We start from the raw sequence: 22450 nt of genomic DNA on the forward strand, positions 1-22450 counted from the left end.
AAAAAAGACTTTTAAAAAAGGGTAAGACAAGACACTTCACGACGGTGATCAAGCGAAGGAATTGATTTAGCAAAGATATCATCACCAATAAATTTGAATGCTCTGCCTTTAATAGATAGGAATTATACTCAAGCTTTGGATGAATATTAGTCTTATATGACAAGATCAGATTGGGACATACATTTCTTGCATCACCTCTTTGTTGCCAGTTGCACTCCTGGATAGTAAAAAAGGTGATAAATTATTCTCTAACGACAATAGGCAGCATTGAGTTTAGGACGCATTACATTCAACTCAATTTTTGATCTCCCAGGTAAAAAAGTTTGATAAAAAAATAAATTAGGTGGTGTGACAATATTTTGAGTACTATAGCCTAGTAACTTAAGACTCTCAACCATTCCTGTGTGAGTAATGTTGTCAGGGATGTAGGGGACCTACAGTTTTTAGCCCAATCCGAACGGTTTATTTGAGAAAGCACTTTTTATTAAAAGAATTTCTCTTGCAGCATTTGTTAATTCTTCGCAGAGGCAGTACCAGTGAAAAAAAAAACTTGAAATGGCACCAGGCAGGGATTGATGCCAAGACCTCTGGCATGACAGTCCTACTCACTAACTAGGTGTAGGTCAAAATTTAAAGAGCTTTTTATACATCCTCGTTGAAGATCTATAGTTTCGAAGGTCAGGGTTGTGAATCCAAAAACGTAATTTTTTACCAACGAAGAAAGGATTCGTCAAAATTGAAATTGAAGTGAGCCTGATGCCAAATTTTATCAAGTGGTTTTAAAATCTCAGGTACAATAATTTTACTTATCTAAAACAATGCAAAGATTTGTGCCACGGTTCAGTGAGACAAACCATTACCAACGGACCTATTGCTACGGAAGTCGTTATGTAGTATATTAAAATTCTTTGGTCTTTAAGATACTTTTTAAGTTCGTCTTGGGAAGAAGGGAAGAGCGTTCGGTAGTTAATTCGAAGGTTGATTTTTTGGGCTAGAAAATGCCGTTTTTCATCTACTTGAAATAAAACCTGAACAATTGGACAAACAAAAAGCAAACTTAGTGGTTTTGTCAGCTTTGAAGAACACCTCTTAAGAACAACATAGGGGATGCCATACGGGCTAGCAGATTTGTGTGTGTTGAAATTTGTGTAGTACAGTAATTGCTGGCAAATTGACTAGTTGAGAGATTAAATTTTTTTAAAGAGCTCTATTTGTTAGCTGGTAGTGCCATACGAGTTCTTGTAATAGGATTATACTAAGTATAGCTATTCCTGTGGTAAGTAACATTTAAAAAATCGCAGTCACGAGGACGCAAGTTTCTAGAAGGCGCATAAATAAAAAACCTAGATAACAAAACTGGACAACCAATATTAAAATTCAAGACATCAAAAGCAAAAAGTATTGAGTTTAATTTTCTTCTCTGAGCGAGAGGTTTTAGATCAATTAAAATACACGTCGTCTCATAAGATGTTATGGTAAGTCGTTCATAAAAATTATAAAAACAAGTGGTCCAATGTGACTACCTTGAGGAACAACCGAAAATTGTATAATTTCCTTAGATAGGGCATTCTCAATTTTTACCACCTGTATTCGAGCTACTAAATACCTCTTTATTCACATTAGGTGCTGAGAATGAAATCCATATATCTCAGGTTTTTTATAAAGAGAACAATATGTTGAACGCGGTCGAAAGCCTTTGAAAAATCAGTGTAAATAGTGCCAACTTGAGAACGCATTTCCATCTGTGATGGACACAAATTTGAAAGTTATTGTGAATAAGATTATACAATTAGTTTTTTACTACAGCTTCGAAAACCTTAGGAATTAACTGAAGTTTTGCAATTGGTCTGTAATTTTCAATCGAACTTTTTGTACCTGATTTATGAAGGGGAGTTATTATAGAGTATTTCCATTTAACTAAGAACTCACCATTTCTTAAAGAACTTTTTCCAAATTTTCTCATAATCTTGATTGATTAATAACGGCTTGTGATCATATCTGTACTAGAATCAATCTTATACCATCGAGAAAGCATAGTGACCATTTAAAGATCCTGAAACAGTTCTCTTAGGAGGTATTTCTTTGACTTGACGGTTTTGCCACCAGAAGTAAATAAATATAACAAAGTGGTCAGATATGTCTAGAAGAGAAAGAACACTGATTGTTTATTGATCAGGGTCAGAAGTGATACAAAAAAGTCAAAAGTGATGTCTTCCATTAACGTCCGATATTCGAGTGGGCTCATTGTCCTACACCAAAGATCTCAGAAACTACTCAGAAAGCCAAGAAGAATTGTGAACATTTAAATTGCCCGTATGAACGATTTCAGTGCTAGCATATCAATTGACAATTCTTTAGATGGAATCCTTTTATGGGAATATTTGTAATAAAAGGTCGAACCTAAACATATTTTCAAGATTTTCAGCCACATTGAATATAAATTAATCAGCAAAGAAAAACTTTAACTATGCTTGAAATAAAGCTCAACTTTTTTGCCCAAGTATTGTGATAAAATATATTTTTAAGAATGTCCCACATTTTATACCTTATAAAATTCGTATATATGTTCAGATCCTGAAGACCTTTCCTCTAAACTACTTAAACTCTCATTAGAAAATGGGAAACAGGAACCTGTGCACTAATTAATTTCCATAACTCTTACTTTTACTCTTTTAACCAAATTATGTACAAAAATAGAAAAACAAGTCAAAGAAGCCGGTTGATAAAAACAAAAGTCTAAGTCTAACCAACCTTAGGGATTCATTTTGTACATATTTTTGTTGAAAATTGAAATTTGATATGTGGTTCTAGAATGTCAGACGTTACACAGACTTCATATTGCTATAACTCAAAAATGCCGACAGTTTAAATTTATTGTGGCATCCACTTCTTGCCAATCATTGAAAGCTCCAACTTCTAACATCCAAGATTCAACACACCACCGCATACTTTCGGTGAACCAATAGTTTCTAGGAAATTTCATATATTAAAATCGAAAAAGTGAAGACGACGAGCGACGAGCGACGACGACGAAGCTTGAAGCTTGAAGGATACGCTCACACAAACCCAATGTGGAACATATACCTGTTCCTGGATATAGGAGTACTACAAGTATGAGTACATATAGAATCTAGAGGAACAGATTTCTCTTTGCGGTGATTTTACACACATGGTTATGATGTAAGCGTGTTATGGGAAGTGAATAACATTCCTAATTTTATGGGATAAATCATTCATGGCTAGACAGTCAGTCATCTCTCCACAACATCCCGTACCCGTGCTAGTAGGTACCCTTTATGTTGGCTTATTCATTCATCCCCCATCATCATCATCGGGATAGCCTGACCTTTATGCTATATAGCACTCTCACTAGCTCTTTATGCTTTGATAGAATCCATGGTGACGATGGACGAGAATCCTGTCCGGCTTTTGATGAAAACATCCTTCATGCAAACATATACATAATTTAGGTAGATATACGTCGCTCATCGTCGTCGTCGTCGTACAACAGACGATCCAGTGCCAGTTCCAATGCCAGTGTGGTGAAAACTGTTTGCCTAGTGCCCGAATTCAAAAGGATAGCAACACGTGTATTTGCGTAGCGCACTGGGGTGGAATTAATTTTTTAATAATTTCTGGCAATAAATTTGCAGATGAACAGACTGGCTGCTCGGGATGAACCATATGCATAGAGCCAGTTCCAGAACCAGAGCAGGAGCAGGGGCAGGATCCACAACGAATGCGAATGTGAAAATCTCTTTGCTATGAAATTTGAAGATGGTCGATGGGAGGTTGAAGGAAGAAGGTGGCGGCATTGAAAACGGCACGGCGGCCGGCGGTGACGACAGCGGAAGGATATTTTCAGCAAACAGCATCAGCACCAAGTCCTATATATATGGAAGGGTTCTTCGGGTTTGGGGTCTTTTCTGATTCTGTGCTTCAAATATATACATTCATAGGTACATTTGAGTATAAGGCAATTTACCTTTGTGCATTCGTGATGGAAGCAGGAAATGCCTTTGTTCTATGTGTATACAAACAAATATGACGCGTTATCACAAAGCCCGGGATTTTAACGGATGGGTGATGGCTTTACTGAGTATCTAATAGGAAATCCGCTTCTTGAGGACTTTTGTTTGTTTTTTGTTTTAGCAAAGGCAAAGGGGGAGCATTCTATTCTAACTTACTATACATTTTTGTGTGTGTCTCTTTTATTTCAATTGCACAGGGGTTGAATGTTAAATAAACATATTTACCTACAAAAGGGCGCTTGTTGAAACAATATAAGTTTAACTTAGGTATGTTTGTATGATCCTAGAAGTTCGTCGTTGTGTTGCGTTACGATGAGTTGGTTGAAGTTAAACTAAGAGCATTTCCTTTTATACGATATTGATTAAAAAATTTTACAGATAAGTAAACATGCAATTTTGAAAGTTTAATTTAAAAGGTTTAAGGGAAAGGGTACAAGACACGTTTGATTTCTTTTTAATATATAAACAAACCAGTATTTAGGAGGAAGAGTTTTTTATTTGGTGTGACGAAACATGGTACAATTTTATAGTAATTATAAAATTTATAACTTTCCTAGTCTTAGATCAGAAGGACCATTATTTGAAAGGTTACTCTTTCTTCAAAATAGCGAATCACTTTAAGACTCGTTTAAGCGATGATTTTAAGGATCTTTTAATGAAAAATTGTAGGTTGAAGCAAAAGCTTCATTAGTAGTTCTGATATTTTTTTTCTTCAAAATTAAAAAAATGTATCAGTGATTTTTTTTTTATCAGATCGGTAATCGTTGGTTTCAATATTAATCGGTGGGTGTTATTTGATGTAATGTTTATTGTAGATTGTGAGTGATTTCCGGAGAAGTGGTATTCATTTTCTTTTTTAATCGGGCTGACGCTGAGTGTAATATCGTTGGATTTTAATTGTTTTAATTTGAGTGATGCGTAAAAGAGCGAATCATTTTCTTGATGTCGAACTTTTAGGGGTGGTACAACGGGAGGTGGATCCGGCTAGTGAAATTGTTTATTTCTTTCAAACGGGCTATGTGTAAATAAATTAATTGGGTGGCGCAACAGTCCGGTGAAAACTAGGGCCTAGTGAAGTACAACTCTCAACCATTCCTGTGTGCGAGTACGGTTGTCAGCGATGGAGCGGACCTACGGTTTTAAGCCCAAAACGGCTAATTTGAGAAAGAACTTTTTATGAAAAGGATTACTCTTGGAGCATGTGCCATTTGCTTGCAAGAGGCAGTACCCGTGAAAATAACTTTAGGTGGCATAAGCAAAAATCAAACTTAAGACCTCTGGCATGACAGTCCGAAGCACTAACCATCATGCCACGGGTACTACGGGCTAAGTGAAGAGTCTGAAAATAAACTAAAGATTACTGAATTTGAACTTGACTGGTAATACCTTAATAAACGGCTTTGTCCTGTTAAAATTGAAGAGTATCTGCTAGTTGACGATTTAAATAGAGTAATTTAGTAAACATTGAATTTGTAATGCATATTTTAAGAATATTGAATGTCTTGGGGAACGACAGAATACAATTTTTAAATTCTAGTTTTTAAAATTTAAACTGATGGAGACGATAAAATGAGTTGTTGTACAATTCAATCAATAATTTCCAAAACGTACTATCGGTATTGGTTGCGATGCCTGACATTTTTCTGGAAACCCCACTTCGAACAATTTTATAATCCTTTTACCAGTCTTCGAAAGCTGTTTGATAGCCATTGGTAAACTGTCTATTATGTCAGCTCCATTTTGTGAACACTTGTGGGCTTATAATAACTTATATATTTTGATTTTGAAACAATCGAAAAACGTTCAACCAACTCTGTATCCAAGTCTATTATTCGAACGGTTTTCGCTGGATCTTTGAAAAATATTCGAGCTGTTTTGCCATTATTGGTGTTCCCTCTGTGTTAGAAAATCAATTAAAATTCCAGGCTCAGTTCTCAATGCGTCCTGCAAAAGTTCTTTCTTTTGTTTAACCGACAGTTTTTCTTCAAAACCTTTGGCCTGTTAGTTTTTGCTTTTAATTTTGTACGATATATGTAAAAGAGCTTCCATAAAGCTTTGCATATGTAGAAAACTGATGCAGCCCTGTTTTCCATCAGGGCATTGCATCTACCATTGTTTTAAAAAAAGAGTGGTGTACAAAAACCGTTTTTACTTCAAAATTATGCTTGAAGTTTCAAGGTTGTTAATTTTATTTTCCATTCGGTTAAACTCTCTTTTTATCGTTTTAATATTTTATTTTTCAAACTCGGATAAGATGTTTTCGAGTTAGTCCATATATGATCGTTACTAGTTCTTTTCTTTAAATATAAGAGAAATATGCACGTTAGCACCATATCGGTAGCACTCGCTTCTGGATTTGCTAATAAGTTTTGTTTATATCGCGGGTGCCCTCCACTTCCATTTGATCCCCATTTCCAGGAACACACGAAGGAATCGCCACTAAAATACGATGGAAAAGAATCTCGAACATTTTCTTAAGCCATGATTCTTTAGATTTTAAAAATCGTTCTGTAGAATTTTTTTAAAGAGTTGGCTTACAAAAGCCTTGCTGTATGCAAGAAATGAACATTCTTGACATTGCGTATAGTAAAACAGCATTTTCACAATCGGTAACTAATGTCTTCAACAAGTTATCATTCAATGTAAAAGAAAAACTGTCTTTACGTTACAAACGCAAAGGGCGGATTGGTATCTATAAACGAGAAAAAAGAAGGTTGCGCAATGTAACGGCATTTAAATTTAGGTTTCTTTTGAAACCAATATTAAAATCATTCGTGACAAAAATTTTGAGATTTAACTTTACATAACTTTTTTTCATAAAGGTTTCAACACATGGTGATTTTCACTGAAAAAAAACACACTTTTTTGTTTGAATAACTTTATTATTTAAACTTTCATGTAGGTATCGGTCTATCAACAAAATTTATAAAAATGTATGAACAACTTCTCTTAAATACGACAGCTGTGGTTAAAAATGGCATGAACACGTCGAAACAATTTAAGTCAGAAACAGGTGTCCCACAGGGTTGCATTTTGAGTCCCTTGGTTTTCTCGCTCTTTATAAATGACATTGAAGATAATATACCAGGTGGTGTTGTGTTTGGTGATCTAGTTATCAAGGTGCTCCTTTATGCGGATGACCTTGTTATTTTAACTGATAATCCTGTGACGATGTAGTACACGTGGCATGATAGTTAGTGCGTTGGACTGTCATGCAAGGGGCTTTGGGTTCAATCCCTGCCTGTGCCACCTTAATTAAAAAAAAAAAAAAATTTCGCGGGTACTACCTCTTGCGAGGAATTGACAAATCCTTCAAGAGTAATTCTTGTCATGAAAAAGTGCTTTCTCAAACTAGCCGTTCAGATTCGGCCTAAAATTGTAGGTCCCTTCCATTCCTGACAACAGTACTCGCACACAGGAATGGTTGAGAGTTGTAAGTCACTAGGCCCTGGTTCACAACGGACTGTTGCACCACCCCATTTGATTTTTTTGAATCCTGTGACGATTCAACTCCAAATTAACAAGTTAAAACAATATTGTGATTTGTGGAACCTTCAAATAAATACTGCGAAGTCTAAGATCATTCAGACACCATAATCGCAGTGCACGCAATGACCGTTCTTGGAACTTGAGCGGTTCAAATATAGAAGTAGTGAAGGACTTCAAATATCTAGGTTTCACAATAACACACAATTGAACTTTCCAAGTCATATAAGAGATACATTGACCGCAGCAAAAGCAGCTATTAACTGTATGTGGTCAAATTTTTTCAATAGCAAAAATATAGATCCGGCTTCGAAATTTAAAGTTTTTGATTCAACCGTTAAAAGCTGCCTTTGCTATTTAAATGAAGTTTATGGCTACATGCAATTAGACAAAATAGAAACTATCCAAAGATATTTCTTCAAGCGAATCTTTAGACTCCCATCTAATACCCCCAATTATGCCATACACGTTGAGTCGGGACTACCACCAATTTTTTTAAAGAATCTAAAAGCGAATGCAGACTATATAATCAAAGTCATGTAAAGATCTAACAAAAATTTGCGGAAATGGATTCTCCTAACAGCCTTACGCTACAGATAGACACCTTTTAAAGATTGGAGTGAGTTGGCCTCAGAACATAACTTTCCTTTGACGTTTTGTTTTTATAATCTAGATTCGTGGAGGAATGAACTTTACGATTGTATTTCTGTTATAGATGACAACATTTTTTAGACATTTCTCAATCGGGCAAGGGAGTCCGAATCTAGATCATTATACAATACAGTAAACTTAAATTCTCTTTGGGGGAAGCAAATTATTTTCGAACCGAGTTCACTTTTGTTGAGATAAGTATGATATTTAAAGTTCGCACGGAGATGCTTGAGCTTAACTATAGACCTCACAGAAATGATATAAATCCTAATTGTACATTATGTACCCTCAATCAAATTGAAAATGTTTTCCACTTCCTAGCGTTATGTCCGATCTTACAAGAGATCCGGCGTTTCTACTTCAATAAGAGCTTCCTTTCGTTTGAGGACTGTCTTGGAGTTTTGAATGGTGAGGGTGGTTGGAAACTTCTTATCCGTTTTTTCTCTGAAGCTGTTGCGTATAGAAATTCATTCGTGGACATCTAATGTAATGTTCATTCTATTATAATTTTGTTTTAGCTAAAATTAAAGCCCGTTTCAATGTTGATATTGAAAGTCTTTTACTGCTCTTCCATTTTTTGTATGTATTTTTTATGTATCTAAATATCAATGATTAAACCTAAAAAGTTACCAATAAGCTTAACTATACCAAACTAATATTTATTTCAAGATATATGTTAGTATTTTGTTAAACTGAAAGCCTGTAACATTTATTATTTTTAAATCAAATATGTAAATCGTAAAATCTGGCATACTTAATCATAATCAGTATCTTAATCTTAAATTATTTTGTAAATTGTTAATTTTTATTATATAACAGCTTAAAAATAACTTCTCTCTCAATGTTTAAAATTTATATATAACTGGCAGACGGCTTAATAGCCTTCTTGTAAATCTTTAAAATGTAAGTGAGCCTGCATTTTTTTGTGAAGAAAAAATAAAGATAACAATAATAATAATAATATTGAAATACTTACCTGTACTAGATTTTGACATCTTGTCTTTATCTAATTCCACAACTTTTATTTCAATAAAATTACTCGTAAACGCTTGCTTACACTGAAAAGGTAAATTCAAATGTGAAGGAAATTTCAATGCATTGCATTACCAAACTAACGGAAATAATTAAAAAAAATACCGTTCCTTGCTATTGGAGCAATAGGTTCAATGATAAACGGCTTTTTGTTGGTATCAAAAGACAAACAAAATCCTACTTTTGAACGAACTATTATACCTACCAACTATGAATTGTCATCACTTGCACCCGAAAACATATCTTTTATTGTTTTAGGTCTTTTCACTTTCCGTAACTGAATTCACTGTCACAATTGTCAATAAAATACTTATAATTATGTACATTGTAATTTTTTTCATTTCATCAAAGAATTGTCAGCTAAAATTTGTCGGGAAATTCTTGCTAATTATGGAAAAATGCTTGACAATTTATTGTTATGAAAATTTCTTTATGAAAGAAAAAGATGAAATTTGTCGGGTTTATGGAAGAGATTTTGACAGTTGTCAAGTTGTAAATCAATACATTGTCACCTGTCACAGTTTCAGAAATGGGCACCTGGTGTAAAATAGAGAAACAAATTTGTGGATCACAATAATAGATCCAAGCATAAAGCAGGATCTCGATTTGTTGATGTGACGCAAATAAATAGGTGATCTGGATCACGGTAGAAATAATAGTAGAATATTAGCTCTACTAAGAGGTCAACAAATAACTTTTGTATTCCCAAAATTGGCACATATTTGTGAGTTCTTTAAATAATGCGCAATTATTATGAATGGACAATATTTTATAATTCTTCAAACCTAAAAAGAATCAAGGTAAAGGGTCCGCGTGCCAATCTTTAATAAAACTGTAAAATGTATCAGCGATTTAGATTTAAATATAAGATGAAAATTGTCAAAGTACCCAGTAGGACCACCAATTTCCATAATACTTTGAGCAAAGGGAGACCAAACGACAACAAAATTTTCTTAAAATCTTATCCGAAAAAGTTAAAAATTCTTTCACATTTTGTATTATAAGAGGTATGGAACTCTGAGTTGGCAGCCTTTTTTAACTAAAGGCCATTTTGTCTAAGTTTAGTTTTTCATCTTCTCAGCACTGCAGTATTAAGAGAAATGATAACGTTATCATGTGTATGTTAAGACACTGTTACATCCACAAAAACTGACTAGTGTGTTTTACAAGTTGGTGGAATAATTGATCATTACAACTTTAAAAGCGATTTCTCTGCTTTCAACAAGAAGATGAATCGCGATGACGCAGCATGTCACACCAATCGTGTCATAATTTATTTATTAAAGGAAAGTTTGCTAAACGCATAGTTTCACTTTATAGACCTGTGAAATAGCCTCCAAGATCGGTCGATTTATAACAGTGAGGATATGTTATGTAGTTAGTTTACTCTCATAATAATTATCTTACCCACACTTAAAAAACTTACATATATACAAATAAAAGATGGCCAAAATGTTCTTTAAATTTTAATTAAAATTTGTTGTGGCATTTTTAAATCATTATAAGACTTTGAAAACCTATCAAAACTAATAAAGTAATTTATTGAGTCATAGTGTGTGTGGTAATAAAACTTATCTACACTATCCAGCTCCTGAAATCCACACAACCGCACACATTCTCATATGAACATCATAGTTCCCATTTGGTAGGTGGTAGATCTACTTTGGCCAAAATAAAAACTTTAAGATAATCTGTAGGAGTGTAAGGAGGTGTTTCTTAACTAGAAAAACAAACCCATTATTCTGCTGGCAAACAACCCTTTTCTAAGTGCCACATCTATGAAGATGACTTTCGGCTTTTAGGGCGGAAATTACACTCATGTAACCACCACATAAGACCCTCCTAATGACAACACTGCACTTTGCAAAGTTTTAAAGTAAATTGCACCAGACACCGGATATTATCCGGTTACTTTACATTCTGTGCATCGGTATAGGTGTAATGTTGTCCGTTATTTTGACACCATAAAACCGAACAAAAAACCATCAACGTTGTTTTAGAAATTTTGCATCATTGAGAAAGGTTTCGAAGTATGCATTGCATAGGATGTAGGTGTTAGCAGGTGCTTGAAAATTGTGTCTAACCTTTAAAGGCAACATTTTTAGCTGAAAATGAGTACCTACATAAAAGTTAATTTAGTTCAACCGCCAAACAAACAATCAAAACCTGCAAACGCGAGAGATGATTGCATTCAGTACAGTACGAGTACAGCATCAGTACAGAACAGATACAGATACAAAAGAGCATAGGAACGTTGTACAGTGTGATATGAAAGTGGTCCGTAAAAGTCATTGTGATTCCGCATATCCCTTTCAAATTATGCTGCATAATTAAATTAAATGGTGTACTTCCGTTGCTCGACTTTATAATGTAAAAAAGAATGAGTTCTTTTTTCTGAAATGGGCTCTTGCTCGCACAATGATGGTGATGATGATAAAAGAAATTTAAATTTTTATTCTGCCACATTTTTTGGCTGCTATTGTGATGTGTGCAATGGCGATGTTGACGATGACGACAAACATCCTTCTTCATAGTCGTGCGTAGTAAATTGAATGGTTAAATGTTAATGTTAACTGCGCTGCTTTTGTCGGTCTCGGTATCGGTCTCGGTAGCAATAGCAACCCTACGTAACCAGACCTGAGAGCTGGAGTTGTTGTGTAAGTCCATGAATCTCTCTTCAATGATCGTCATCACGTTTGATTTTATATATGGCAAACAAAAAGGTATAAAAGTAGGTGCCTTTATATAAATACACCGAAGTCATGTTCATTTTATATGCAATCAGAAATATGCTTTCCTTTTTATGAGCCAATTTTTTAATTTTATTTACTTTTTTTTAAACACAAGGGTAATTAATTTGGGCTTAATTTAAAACAAGGGTTTTACTTATTTGATTGAAATTTCATATGGTCCTTAAGAACTCGTGTATGTATATTATAAATTGTATATTTCCATAGGTACTGAAGAAAGTTAAATGCATAACAATTTAAACGCATCGATGGTATCCCCTGTTGCACCTCGAGTAGTCACGCCCGTCCCCATTCGCATTGAAGTTTCCTCATGTGATTTAATGGATGGGGGATAAGATCGAGGAAATTATTTTTAAAATTATTGACACTTTTTTTCAAAATACATATCATAGACCCTATATTTTGTAACTACATCTTCGATAGAAATAACGCGAGCGAAAAACTTTTCCTGCAAAACTGATGCGAATTTTCTCTATTTTTTGGAGTAAATGTTTAATAAATTTAATGCGTTGTTACAGCTTTTAAAGTGCTGAACAACCTTAAATGTACGTCGGTCGACAGGAGAGACGCTTTGATCGAGATTTCGGTGTTGTAGGTCCCTTCTTCATGACAGCATGTACTTTGTTTTGCCCACATTAGCCGCTAAACCCATTTTTGTCGCCTGTACACTCTCACAAAAGACATCGCGCTAAGAACTTCCGATTGTGTCAATGTCATCAGCATATGCTAGTAGTTGGACAGACTTTTAAAAAAATAGTGCCTCAAGTGTTGATGTGGGAGTTTTGCACTGTTCTTTCAAGGACGATGGTAAAGAAATCACATGACAGCGTATCACCTTGTCTAAACCCTTTTTTGACAGCGAAGTGAAGTTGTGAAGTTATTTCCAACTCTTCCAACCAGAGCAAATTATGCGTATTCATCTTGCCGACAATTTTTTTTTTTAATTGACAATGAAAATAATATGACAATTATAATGGGATATTTCAAATTAAACGTTTTATTGGAAAATATTGTACCTTTTATTGGAGAATTGAAAAACCTGCCGTATTTTAAAGTTGGATTTCAAAAAGCGTAATTTAATTGCAAGACCTTACCATTTACGATAATACGTGTGCAGAATCATTTCATCTATAACGATAGCATCGGTGGTATTGAGCGGCTCCCGGAAATTACGCCAGAATTTTTTTTTGGAAAAAATGTTTTCTGCTTTAAATTGGAAAAAGAAGCAACATTTTTTGTGGAAAATAAGCCAGAAACATTGGAAATTGTGCCAGACAGAAATGGAAAAAAAACAGACACCAAAATGGGAATTACTTAAGTTTTCAATAATTTGTTTTATTTGTAACAATTTATTTAACAAAATAGAAAAGAACAAAATATTTTTACAATTTCGTACTCATAACTTTGCATGTTTTTTTGTTCTGGCGTAATTTCCGGGAGCCGTATTAAGCTTAAGTGGTAACGTCACACCAAATACGTTATTTGCAATACAAAATTAGACCTTGCTATGAATACACTCATACCTACTTTGCCATCAAATATGGTGATTAAGGCTAATAAAAGCTATGAAAACAAAAAGTAGCACCGAAAACCAAAGAATAAGAAAAGGAATTTATTAAAGGAGACAATTTGTCAACCAGAACTGTCACATTGAGTAACAACAAAGCTGTGTAAGAAGAAGGCTCCAGAAAAGACATTATTAAAGGTATTTATTTAAAGATTGCACCCCTCCACTTCAGTAGAGTAAGGAGTCGAGATTCAAATATGTATCAAAGCATTTTGTTTTGCACCCAAAACTCACGTCCTCCATGGAACTAAAGCATAAAATAGGAGGTAGTTTTAACGGGGAAGCCTATGTCCCTGAGTTTTCATCCGTCCGTAATTTGTCTGTTAAATAAATTAAATATAGTAACCTAAGAACTAGGAGTTGTAAATATAGGCCTTTAGGTTAGGTTGAAGGGCTGGCGATTGATGACCTTATCGCAATACTTAGATCAATTCACATCCATTTAAATACCTAGGAGAACTGAACTTCTCTATAATAGTGATTAAAAACTATGATACTATCGATTGTCTCGTTTAAGCCATTTTGACGCTATGATGGAGCCTAATAGGATGTTTTCTGGAATGTCTTCCAGTTCTTCAAGATTATTGAAGAAGTGACTGCCTAAGAGTTAGAAGTGGGCTGTGGCTAGTTGATCATACTTTTCACTGCAGCAAGCCGTATTTTACTTTTTTGACTAATCAGCAGGTTTTAACCTATTATAAACCTCTCAAGCAATAGTATTTTTTTTTTCTAGATGCGTGACAAAGCTTTCAAGGCATTTTCTTCTTGGAGTGAATTTGTTACCAATGATGCTATTTCATTTACAGAATGAGTTGGCTAGGGTTGAGTCTATACGCGTTAACTTATTTCCAGGTATACTATACCGTGGTTTGTTATTAGCAGATTGTAAGGAACTGTACCTTCTTGGCGACAGTAATTGACAAGCATCGATTTGGTTGTTGATGCAGAAAATGATTCTGTTTAGCTTAAATCATCAGCTTGATGATAGCATTATCATTGAGACCTGTTTTGCAGCGTATGCCACTGCCAATACTTCGGCTTAAAATATTCTGCTATAGATATAAGGAGTTGGCAAGATTGAGAAGATTAAGTGTCTCAAAGAAGCAACCTGATCCTACTCCAGCATCTGTGTTCTTGTCTTCAGTATATATGAATATTGATGACTGATTCATGTCTGGAACATCGTCAACCCATACGTTCCTCTCATTAAAGTTGGTATTAAAGGTTCCGTTGAAGTGAAGACGTTTAAATTTAAGCTTATGTACTTACTTTATTTAATGATAATGCGGCACTAGGTCTTTTTGTCCAAAACCATAAATCAAATCAAATATATCATATAGCCCAAAATTGTTCACAAGAACCAAAAAGAAAAAAAAATAGCCAAAAACCCTAAAGTGAATGTCTGAACAAATTTTAAATTTGACAAAAGGGTTCGGATTTGTGACATTTAGTTTAGGTATTACGACGATTATGGTTTCTATCCTTTCTTACGTTTTATCACCCAACGAAGTTTAACCGAAATCATAAAATGACAAAGAGTCCAAAAAAGAAAAGCGTCGTAGAAAATATCACTACATATTTCACTGGGTGCTCAGTGCTCACACTGTGAGCTAGAATACCAATTCGTTTTATTTCACTTTAAAAATTGGTCGTTTATCGCTTTCTGAGAGTTAAATAAGGCCAAACATATTTGTTACGCTTTTTTGACGTTCCAAGTTCTTGGACGATTTGTAATTTTTTTCGTTTTATGTTTACTTTATAATTTAAAAGTCAAAATTTCGTTATGCTCAAAATAAACTAAAATTTTGTCAGATTGCCCGAATGTTGAAACGCATGAAATATTTAGGGTGATATGTCAATTAGTAATTTGGGCGTTTGACATTGATTATGGACTCAATGGCATGACAATGACAAATTTTTAGGCGATGAAGTCATTTTTGGGCGCTATGATCGTTTTAGTATTTTATTTTTTTTTAATTGGGCTATAGGACCAAACTCATTTATTTTATTTGGAATACCTTAAAAAGGTTTAGTAATATTGACCAAATCGTTCAACAGCAAAATTTTGATAAAATTACACTGGGCACCAAGACATTTTTAATTTGGACGGTATGTTTTAGGGCCAAAAGACTTAACGCCGACATTGCTGTTTGATAATGTCGTCATTTAATTTAATAACGAATATTCTTTAAAAAAAAAACTTTACTTTTTCAGAAAACTTCATGGTCATATAAGCTCTAATTTATTAGCTTTTTTCGTAAAAGTCTAAAAGTCAGCTGTTTGAAAATCATATTGAACTCAAAGGAAATGACATTTTACTACAACCTTTAAAACAGGAACAGAGAAAGTAAAATGTTTATAAGTTGGTGAAATTACATTTCAAATTATATAAGTACTTTTCAAAATTCCGACAATTTAGAACTTTTTAAAATTAACACTAACTCGAAAACTATGTATTATGTAGCTTAAAGTAATTAACATTTGTAGATGTTTTTATCGGACTTAAAACAAACATCAAATAAACAAAAATTCTTACAGTATTATTGATTCACTCAAAATGTAACAACTGTTTGCATGTAAAATTCACAAAAAAGCACTTCAACTTCTTGAGCTGTTCAAAGTCAACTTGCATATTTATTAAACTTAATATTTCACCACTGCACTGCATCAGTTAAGTAAAAGTCTATTTATTATCAAAACACAACCAAGATGATGAATGAGAGAGTTTACTCGTTCACTTTATATTGTGAAAAAAAAAATAAATAAGAGTAACCTTATCTTCGTAAACTCTATTTTTGTGCTTCTATATACCTCCCAATAATATGTAGGTACGTTCTACAAGATTCAGGCGACAAAAGATACAACTTGATGTTTAACTTGTGGTTCTTGAGGAAGTTGATTTCTGTTTGAAGAACAAACTAAAATACATAAAACTTGAGATGGTTTCATTTCTCCTTTTTGCTCTCAGCTTTTTGCCAGTCTAAAAACTAAACCATAAATACCGCACTTACAGCTTATAAGACCCAAAAAATAGACATATATAGATATCTTTTTATCTTGAAGACTATTCAGAGGCATCAAAATAAAACTCAAGTAGAACACTGCACCACCACCGCACCGTAGTCGTAGTCTCAATCTCAATCTGATGGTTGAGATGGAGATATTCCAACCAAATGGCAACGTCTTGGTCTAAGTATTATGAAGGTACATAAAATATATAATCATCTTCATGCGAATTTTGATGTATCTTTTGCCAAAAAAAAAGATTCTATAAGTAAGTTCAAACTTAAATATTTAAAAGTTCTACAGGTTTTATAAGTTCATTTTATGTGATATAAGGCACGAGTATATGATGGAAGAGAGAGGGGGGATGTTTTGGGGGTTTCACAACTGGCATAGATTCCCTGGTGATATATTTTTTTTTTTAAGATATACAACATGGCAACGACATAATGATGCTTTTTACTGCCATCACTAGGAGTACAAATCGTTTTGAGCGTCTGCATTGAGTTTTGAAGTGGATCAGGAGTTTTGAAAATGTTTAAAGGACTTTTCCAGGTATAGTGCTTCAATTGGATGAGGTTTGATATAAATGTTATAATCGTATAACTGAGATGATAAATTTTCTATTTTAAAAGCTTTTGTTGGTCGGTCTTATACACACACATATCTTATGTAAACATAAGACTAAATTAAATATTCTTAAATAGGGTTTGTTACCATGAAATGTAGGTTTTTTTGTATTCGGGTTTTAATTGTTAACCAGTTTTGAATTCATTAATATTTAAGGGGAAATTTGAAATAATTGAACTTTAACATCCATTTGGATTTTTATGGAAATAAAGAGGCCAAGCCGAGGAGTTTTCCAATAAGAGCCTTCATTTTGAAAACTCCGCTATTTAGGAGGATGTCAACTTTAAAGCTGTCATCTTTTGACTATTGTCAGTACAAACTACCAAATTGCCAAAAATGAGAGGACACACGCTTTAACAATGCATTTAAATTATAAAAAATCACTTTTAAAATATATAAAATATACCATATATGAAATTCATTGTTAGATACCGTAAAAGTTTTATTTTAGAAGCTCCTTAAATAAATAAATCGATTTTATATTATTGAAAGACCACACCCAGGACAAACCCAAAAAATAAATCCACTTCTGAGTAATTTACTAATTTATGGGATTACTTTTATTTCAGGTGGCATTGTTTTTTTTATATTTTTTCATAGAAAATAACGACGACAACAAAAGTTTTATTCCAAAAAAGAAACATATCACCCTCGAAGATAGATGACCAACTTTTGAAATTAATTGCACAAAGAAAAGACCAAACGTAAATTTCAGCTAGCTTATTCGGTTGTTAGGTGCGGATCCATTAAAAAAAATAAAAGAATCATAGAATATGGGGGATGCTTTACAAATTATAAAAAATTGGCCTAATTAAGGTTTTTCATTGTTTTAATTTAGTCTTTTGAATATGGGCCATCCCATAGACGATAATGTCGTTGTTAGGAAAAGTTTACATTGGCCATTTATAACAGAGGAAATGAATTGCCGCTTAGTATACAAGATAAGAATAAGGGTAGATTTTTCTTTCTATTTTGTTGATACTTAACAGAAATTAAAATAAAAATACATTTAAAGTATACGTTATCTAGATTTTTTGAAATGAATATTTCCCATATGAAATATGCTTGCTTAGAAAAACAGGTCATTCCCAATTTCAGGTAAGTTCTTGAAAAGGAGACACATGTCCTAGGCAGAATTTATAACATTTAATAATTCTTTTTTATTTATTTTTCATGTAATTTAGAATTTCTTGTGAAGATTTAATCTCACCATAGTTTTACCAGGGGTACACTATTTTTAATTTTATTTAACTACAAATACATCTTTAATAGCAACACTGATGTGCAGGAGTTGTGGTTTTAACAAGACGGTGCAAGATGTCCATGTTCCATAATTGATTTATTCAAGAAAACTTTTGGTAACCGTATGGTTTCACTTTACGGACACCTGAATTCGCCTCCAAGATCATACGATTTAACGCCGTTTCACTATTTCCGAAGACGCTAGTATAGGTACGCCATTTAGCTCAAAACGATTAGCCATATATGTAAGCCTTCAACATTGAACTTCACTTTAGGTAAATCCTGAGCCAGCTGTAGTGGTTATAAGCCAAGAATCCTATATATATCCATTTTGCGGTTTCATAAATAAATGTACATAAAACTCATATAAAATGTTGTTTTTTATGATATTTCTTTTGTATTATTAATTTTGCACATTGCTTATTATGTGTGAACGCGTAGCCCCACAAAAAACAAGTCCAAAAAGGTCAGTTATCATATGACCAAAGCTCTAAAATAACGGCGACAATAGTTAATTCGTCGTTTTCGAATAAGTAAGGTCCAATCACACCTGCGGACCAAAGAGTGCACTAAACAGGACATTTTTTTTGGATGTAATGGCCTCTCTCCAATTACTTAAGGATTCTCAGGACCCCAAATACAAACATTTTATTTAATAACATAACCACCAAGTGGGAAATGTGCTTCGTCGCTGAAGAATTTTTTTCCTAAAAATCGACGCCCCCCCCTCATTCGACGTATCTAAAACGTTGTAATCAGTTGGCTTCAGTTGTTGTGTGAGCTGGGCTTTATATGAATGTAGGGGTAGATCCAAATGCAAAATACGACATAATGTGCCGTAAGACAGAGCTAATTCTTGAGACCGATTCGACACTTTCACTTATAGCGGCGATACTTTCAGTGGAACAACGAGACGATGATGCACAGGCCTTTCAATATCTGTCACCAATCCAGTCTATTTAAATTTCTTCACAATTTGGCCTATTACTTGAGTAGTTTTACGATTATGTAAGCCATAATCACCTATTCTTAAAGGACGATATGTGGCTGTGGCAGAATCACCATTTTTGCTTCTAACAATTTGTTTGCGTTGCGTGATATTTAAGCGGTCCATTTTCGTAAATGTTAGACTTTCAACTGAAATTAAAATTGGGTTTACAACATAGTTTGACAGATTTTTAATTCCAGCCCTATACTTTTGAAACCGTAAAATGGATAACCCGTTTTTATAATGCCTAAGATTTTGAATCTGTTTTTCTGAAATAGATTACTGCACGATTATTTTGAAAATCGTGAATATTATGTCCGATTTAGATCCGCACGTTCCAATCCTATTTTAGACACTTCTGATGGTGTCCCCCAAGGTAGTCATTTAGGCCCTCTCCTCTTTATTTTTAAAATTAATGACATTGACATAGTCCTTAAACATTGTCAACGTAGCAGCGCTGATAATGCGAAATTTCTTAAAATCATTTTGCAAGCCATGAAGACATATTCTTCCCAACCTGGTGTACCATTCATTTCTTAAAGCGCTACATAAGCAAATGCCAGACATTTACCATTTCGCATGAACGGATTAAAACAGTTCTTTATCATAACTCGCTTTATAACCATTCTGTATATAAAGTCGAAAACATAAGGAATCTCGGCCTTTAATATGACCACCAACTGAAATTTCTACTTCACATTGATGACATAGGTCATAGGGCCTATTCAATATACTTCAATATTTGCCACATAATCAAGAATAGAAAACATCTAAAGAAGATTTCTTCGTTTTGCACTTTAGTACCTTTCTTTTTAATTCAATACGTTTTCTATGAATTTCCTAATAGGGAGTCCATACCTGCGAAGCATATTCAAGACGAGGACGAACATGACAATTGTACAAAGAAAGAGTGCAATAAGGATCATTGAACTTCGTTTTATAAATCCAAGCATAGAACTTGCCTTATTGACAATAAAATTAATGTGATTTCTAAATTCTAAGTTGAAACTGAAATTAACACCTAAATCTTTAAATGTGGACACGAGACAGAGTTATTGCTGTGATATGCAATAATCAAGTACACCGATTCGTTTTTTTTTGTAAATGTTATCATTTTAAAGGGTTGAGGACAAGGCTATTTTTCCCACACCAAAATGTGAAACTATCAATGTTGGTTTGTAAAAGAATACGATCAGTGTTAGACTATTATTTTAAAATCCTCATGTCTGAGAATTTTACTTGAGCGTAGGCAAGACGATACATCGTTAATAGACAGGATGAACAAAAAAAGGGCTAAATGGCTTCCCTAGGGAGCACCAGATTGAGCAACAAAAGGTTCAGAATGACAATTTCTAAATTTTACCTCATAGGATCTGTATTCAAGGTATGACTTGATCCAAGCTAAGAAAAATGCTGGAAAACCAAGGGCCTTAAGTTTAAATAAAATAATTCCGTTTCTAAGTTGGTCAAAAACTTTAGAAAAGTCAGTAAACGGAGTCAACTTCATAACCTTGTTCTAAAGCGTTTTAACATATGTTTCAGAATGTGAGAAGATTTGTAACGGTTGATCTTTTTTTGAGATGAGATTTTTACTAAAAAAGCTACACTTTCACAATCAACTTGTTCAAGCAATTTACGAATGCAAGAAAGCTTTGCAATGGGCCTGTATTTTGTTATATCCACCTTGTTACCTTTCTCGAAAATTGGTGTTAGAAATGACTTCTTCCATATACTGGGAAATTTGCTTGTTTTTAGAGAAAGTTTGAATAATGCATTACTACACTTTTTTTAATACTATCAGGGGTATACCATCGGGACCGGCTGAGCAGTCATCACTCAACACGGATAAAAGATCAAGGACCGTATACTCCGTAGCAGAGGTATGTTACTCCAGCTACCTTGCGAAAAGGGGTGAAGATTATAAAAAAAATATACTTCATCAACTTCTTCAGGGCTATTAACAAATGACTCACAGAAATTTGTTGCGAAAGAGTTACAGATATCAACAGTTTTATCTAATGAAAGATTTTTTAAGTGAAGTTAACTGTAAAACTATCTGATTTCTTCACTAAGTTTATAAGTTTTCAAATTTGTTTAGTATTCTCTTTCAAACAGTTGCCCATATCAATATAATAGATACCATATAAAAATGAGATAGAGGCTTAAGTTCAACATAAAAAAAAAGTTGATTGGAGACAGAGTTTTGAAATAATTTTTCCATGCCTTATTTCTTTTTTTACGCAGTAAACGCAATTATTTCGTTTACCAAGTGTGACTTAAGTTTGTATTTCTTTAAAGGTACATTTTTTTCCGAACAATATTTAAGGATCTAATACAAATTTGAAACTGCTTCGTCAATGTTAGAAAATGCTAATGTATCAGCAATTCCAGAAATGGTTAAATCTCGAGACAACAACTGGAAATAAGCTCTATTGAAATCAAAATTATATAAGCAATGAAAGGAATTACTGTCTTCAGTATAGCGATTACTTAAGTAAAAAAAATTCTAAAGGGGGGTGATATTTATCATATTAGTGATTCCTGATCTAAATTCTAAAACAAGATTACTAATAGCGTCAGGAGAATATACTAAATCGAGAATTTGATTTTTTGAGTTTTTAATACAGCTTGTGTGTTGTAAGTCAGGAAGAAGAGATAGTTCCAATTTCTTGGAAAAATCCTTTGATCTTCTTACCCTCTTATTATGATCGCCTCCATCTTGTAAAAGTCAACTTATTACAAAAACGTATAGAAATTGCTGACATACTTTTCATATATCGGCTTCTCTCTACAATATAATTTCTTTTAACACTAACACCTGCAATCTTGCCTCTTCTCTTTACCACCACACAACCTAGCTATGACCTTAAAGAACTTATAAACCATATGCTTCTGTTGGCCAATTTGAATCAAAATTCATTTGATTTCACATTTCATTAACCTATAACCTCAAACTACTTTATCCGCAACCCTCCAACTCATAGCTTTAAGTTTACATTAAAGTTAGTTTTCAAGTTATAGCTTAAACTAAGAGAAATTACTGATATTTAAGAATGTATTCCAATTTAAA

The sequence above is a fragment of the Eupeodes corollae genome, chromosome 2 (genome assembly GCF_945859685.1).
Source record: "Eupeodes corollae chromosome 2, idEupCoro1.1, whole genome shotgun sequence".
NCBI classification, from domain to species: domain Eukaryota; kingdom Metazoa; phylum Arthropoda; class Insecta; order Diptera; family Syrphidae; genus Eupeodes; species Eupeodes corollae.